The 5,609-nt window shown below is 44.6% G+C and overlaps 1 protein-coding gene across 1 annotated transcript in view; it reads left to right on the top strand.

Moving 5' to 3' along the window:
* LOC116400856 (cortexin-3-like) overlaps positions 1–5,609 on the top strand; it is a 15,869-nt gene that overhangs the window by 852 nt on the left and 9,408 nt on the right. The window lies entirely within an intron of this gene.

Consider the following 5,609-nt stretch of genomic DNA (forward strand, 5'->3'; position numbering starts at 1 on the left):
AAAGACACACATAACAACCACAAAGACACACATAACAACCACAAAGATACACATAACAACTACAAAGATACACATAACAACCACACAGATACACATAACAACCACACAGATACACATAACAACCACACAGATACACATAACAACCACAGACAGAAATGCACAACAACCACAAAGATGCAAAATGAGTCACTAATTATTTGAATCTTCACACAAACATCTTGCCATTAAAAAAACAAATCGTCACTTAGACATTTGAGGGAGAATCTGTGTTTTTACTGGCGAGTCATATGTTGGAACTACTCTTTGTTCACCAGCGTTGTGAGACTCCATGAAGTCGCTCTCGTGTTCGTCAGTGAGCTTCAGAGGTTTTATTGTTTCTTTCGCCTCATGTTTCAGATGTTAATGTCAGTCTGTTCACCACTTTGATTCAGACTGAAACAAGTGAAACTCTTCTTAACTAGCTGTTTCCTCCTGCATCCAGTCCTTATGCTAAGCTAAGCTAACCATGTCCTGATTGATATCCATCTTCTGGTCTCACTTCTGCAAAGAAAGGGAATGAGAATGTTCCTTGAAAGCAGCAGAGAGAGATGAAGGAGAGATGACTCCTCATGTTGAGGTTTCATCAGCTGGTCCAGATGTTGAACAGACCTGATCCTGAATCTGATGTTTGTGAAGTCAAATGTACTTCAGATCATACGAGGAAGAAGAAACACATTTTTATTCCTTCACACCTTCAGAGGTGAAGGTGTTAAAACGAGAGCCGCTGTGACTCTAAATCTGTCGACACGTTTCATCCAAAAACAGCCCCGAGGCGGACTGCACGCGCTCAGTACGGCGCTGAGACTGTCAGAGTATTTATATCCACGCGGACCTGTTCTACCTGCTTTATATTTAGACTTCAGGGTCTAAATATCTACTAATGTCTACTTTATACTCTTTAGTTACTACAGTAACTGTGCTTTTGTTTCTCTACTTGAGTAACGGATCTTCTTCCACCACTGATGGGAAACCTGTTCACCTAAAGATCACAATACAAACGTGTGCAATCATTTTACATAATGAATGAACAGAAAGAATATTCATGAGCAACACAAAGACACAGAGAGACAGTTACAGGAGACGAGCACCGACTCGCTCTCATGATGGAGCAGACGGGACGAGAAACAACCATTCAACACCAGATAATTATTATCAAACCAAAATAGAGCCACGGCTAGAGGAGAAGTGTGAGAGGAGGCGAGACAGGTGGAGGGAGGAGAGGAGGGAAGGAGGGAGGAGAGGAGGCGAGGAGGGAGGAGAGGAGGGGGGAGGAGAGGAGAGGAGGCGAGGAGGGAGGAGAGGAGGGAGGAGGGGAGGAGAGGAGAGGAGGCAAGGAGAGAGAGAGGAGAGGAGGCAAGGAGGGAGGAGAGAGAGAGGAGGGAAGGAGGCAAGGAGAGAGGAGGGAGGAGAGAGAGAGGAGGAGAGAAAGGAGGGGAGGAGGAGAGGAGGGAGGAGGGGAGGAGGAGAGGAGGGAGGAGGGGAGGAGGAGAGGAGGGGAGGAGGGGAGGAGGAGAGGAGGAGAGGAGGGAAGGAGAGGAGGCAAGGAGGGAGGAGAGAGAGAGGAGGAGAGGAGGCAAGGAGGGAGGAGAGAGAGAGGAGGAGAGCAGGGAAGGAGGGAGGGGAGGAGGAGAGGAGGGAGGAGGAGAGGAGGCAAGGAGGGAGGAGAGAGAGAGAGGAGGAGAGGAGGGAAGGAGGCAAGGAGAGAGGAGGGAGGAGAGAGAGAGGAGGAGAGAAGGGAGGGGAGGAGGAGAGGAGGGAGGAGGAGAGGAGGAGAGGAGGGAAGGAGGGAGGAGAGGAGGGAGGAGGAGAGGAGGGAGGAGAGGCGGCGACAGTCAAACACTTCCTCGTATCATTTGGACAGATTTCATGAACAGCGAGACGAGACACAGAAAGTAATTACAGAGTGAAATAAAGGGAAGTGAAGCGAGAGAGAACGCGGAGGAAACGTGTTCAACAACATCAGCTGGAATAACCGACGTCCATTGGAAACAGAAAACACATGAAGATCTAACAGCTTCCTGCCCTTTGACTCAGAGTTCAGGGTGGAGGTTTAAATCTGACCCAGGAAAACACCGCTCGGTATGACTTACATTATAAATCATGATTAGAAATGTGTGTCGTGATATCAGACTCTCTGCTTCCATCATTGTCTTTACTTTCATTCATTTCAATCAGAGACCAGCGCATCCTGAATCGAACGTCGACAGGTGGTGCGTTCAAAAGAGAAAGTAAAAATAAGTAAAACAGAACTAGCCATGATGTCGGCCGATATCTGGACGACACAACTTAATATGTCAAATTAATTTATTAACCCTTAAAAACCTGCCCGCGGGATGAAAAGAGCATGTTTTGAACGCATCATGTGTGACGAACGCTTCCGTCAGAAAACAAAATCGAAAAAAGAAGCTTAAACTTATGTTTCATTAAAAACATTTTATTCTACATTTATTCATTTAAAATCTCTCCACAAATAAACATTTCACTTTAACCAGATTGTGTAAAAACATTAAATTGTGAGCTCCTTGATTCTTCTGTGTCACGGTTTTGGGTTTTGTTTAATTGTTTCTTCTGTTTTATTTTGAAGTTCCCTGCCTCTTGTGTCCTGTGTTCACTTCACTTCCTGTCCTCGTCTGTTTCCCGCCTCTGTGATTGTTTGCCCCGCCCTTAATTGAACCCTGCTGTGTGTCATTACCTGCACCTCCAGGTGTAAACCCTGTGTGTCTGTGTCTCAGTGTCACCTGGTCTGCTCCTCTGTGGTATGTTTCCGGTGTTGGTGTGTTTTGTCAAACATGTCTCTGATTGTTTGTTGAGATCCTTATTTCGTTTTGTGTTTTGTCCGTACCTTGTTTCCTGCCTTTGAGTTTTGTGCTCTACCAGTTTTGCTTTGGACATCTTTTGGTGTTATTAGATCATCATCAGCCAATCCTTCTGCGGTTGGGTCCATCCCCGACCAGTTCTTCCCTAAACCCAGACAATCTGAGACCAACAGTCATGTGACAAAGATTCAGTGAAACTCTGACTGTTCAGAAGGAACAAACCAAAGAGAAGCCGTTGAGTGAGCGATTAGTCCACCGGCTCGTCGACTACGTTTTAATCGAGGAACGCAGTAATATTGCTGCTGGTTTATTGTTCAAGCTTCATATGCAGAAAGTAATTGTCGTTGTCACAGAGCTTCAATGTTTGTTATCACGATCCAGCCACACATTCATAAGGCAGCGGTTATTGTCACATATGCTACCTAGTCCACCATCCGTACCTGGTCCATGCGGGACTGGAACCGGGGACCCACCAGTGCCAGGTACCCGATGGGCTGAGCTGCTGTCGCCTCAAGTTCCTTTGCATTAAGACTCAGATTAACCAACGTACTTTCATTTAGTTTGTGATCATTTGTGAAGAAATCCACATTTATGGTTTTCTTTTTTCTGCCATGTTGCATATTGCAAAGCATTCTGGGAATTTTCTCATTAGAAGCTCAAAGTCCCAGTTAAACGAAAGTTAGATCGTCTTTTTTCATTCCATCCCGTCTTTAAAGAAGATACTAATGTATTTATATTTAAATTAAAATGTTTTAAAGACTTCCTTCTTCTTACACTTTCAGTTACAATTAAATCTTTTTCATAACTTCTGCAGATAAAACATTTTTAAGTTCAATAAACTACTTCACGTTTTTAAAAGAACATCTCTTCCCTCTGTTTCATATAAAAGCTATGAATATTTAAATATTGTTAATTTCTAACATGCGTCACCTGAAGATGAATCAGTAAAAGCCCAGCACACAGATATGAAACATGTCTGAGCGTCTTCATGTGTTAACGTTCCTCCAGCGTCTCATTGATCCATCGATCAGCAGACCGGAGCCGATCACACTTTAATTCTAAAATGAGTTCTATCAGCGGTGGAGTCTGTCACACAGCTGGACAGTTCAGCTGTTTCTTCTTCTGTGGTGGTTAAATTAGAATGCAGGAAGTGGAGCACTTCCTCTCAGAACATCCACACATTCGGTTTGACGTCCTCTCTCTCCTCCGCCGTCCTGCTGAGATGACTTATTGACGAGCTGTCGGCCAGTGACCCCTCGTTAGAGCGGTACAGTGCTGCTGTCTGCTGGTTCAGATCGATGTGTCCGCTGTCGGGATGTTCCATCACTCGTAATGAATGTGATTCCAACCTCATGAGGAGTGTTGGTGTTCTGGTCCACGTGTCCTCTGTCTGGTTGGGAGGTTGGTGACCTTTGTTTGGGACTTCCTCGGCCTCCTGTCCTCAGGCGGGCCGAGGTGGGTTCTCTGTTCTAACCTGGTGGTCTAGAAGGTGATTGGTGGATGTGGGGAAATCTTTGACCTTTCTGGAGCATCCTGTGACGAAGTATGCGTCCTCATCAGAGGCAACCTCCGCTCCATGTGTTAAAGCTGCATTCTCTCATCAGAACCAGACCTCTGTTGAGCCGCACGTCACCTGTCTCTAGACGAGAGCTCGTCAGAGTCGCACTCGACTCAGGCAGCCAATCGAGATCGACTAAGAGGCGGGCTTTACGGCTTCACCACGGACTTCCTGTTTTGATGCCGGTAGACGCGGCAAGAACAGACATCGATATTTAGCGTTTTTTAATGACGATGAACAATGGAATAAGTTTTGTATATTTGTGAGCCACTGAGTCTTTAAAGCCGATCAGCGTTGAGATTCTTCTCCTTCATCACTGACGATGAATCATAATCTATGGAGGATAAACATCCGTCTGTGTTCACCCACAACTCTATAATATATATTATATATATATGTAATACACCTCATATTAGTACAGAGCAGACACTGTGTATAAGTGTTTGTGTATAATCAATAACCACGCTGATGTATTCAAACCTAGATGACGTCATTTTGAGTGTTGATGGAGATGCTACAGTGTTAGCTTAGCATCAATAGAACCAGACTCCATTCAGGAAACAACTATTTTAAAAGAAGTTTGTCGTCTTGTGGAGAGAACTAACTAAACATGAATTCAGACTTCTTATGAATCTGCATCATTGTGTCGTTATTTCTGCATCACTTTTATTTGTTTGTTGTAATTAAATCACAATGAAGTATTTTGTGTTCATCCTTAAACCAGCGTCGTGTGTCTATAGATCCAGTGAACTCTGGATGAAGTGATGAATTAAAGAAGCGTCATGAAGCAGAGAGGGAGACCTTCTGAAGTCATGATGCTGCAAATACACGTTTCATTAGTAGAAACTCACTGAAGTGTACAAATACACACATATAATACTCATGAAGGCTCCTCAGAGTACACTGGAGGAGGAAGTGACCTTTCTTCTTCTCTTCCTCTGATAATGTTCCACTCGCTGCTCAGACAAGACAGGAATAAAAATACTTCATTCAGGATCATTCATTTTCTACCAAACTGTAGAAGAAGAACACACACACACACACACACACACACACAGTAATGGTTATTGATCTGTGGTCGTCTCTTCTGATCTCTGACTGTAATTGATCAGCGCTGCCGTCAGCCTGACGCGACTCACCGGGCGCCGGCTGGACGCCAACACACACACAGATACTCGCATACACACACACACACA

The sequence above is a fragment of the Anarrhichthys ocellatus genome, unplaced genomic scaffold (assembly GCF_004355925.1).
Source record: "Anarrhichthys ocellatus isolate YVR2014 unplaced genomic scaffold, GSC_Weel_1.0 scaffold211, whole genome shotgun sequence".
NCBI classification, from domain to species: Eukaryota; Metazoa; Chordata; class Actinopteri; order Perciformes; family Anarhichadidae; genus Anarrhichthys; species Anarrhichthys ocellatus.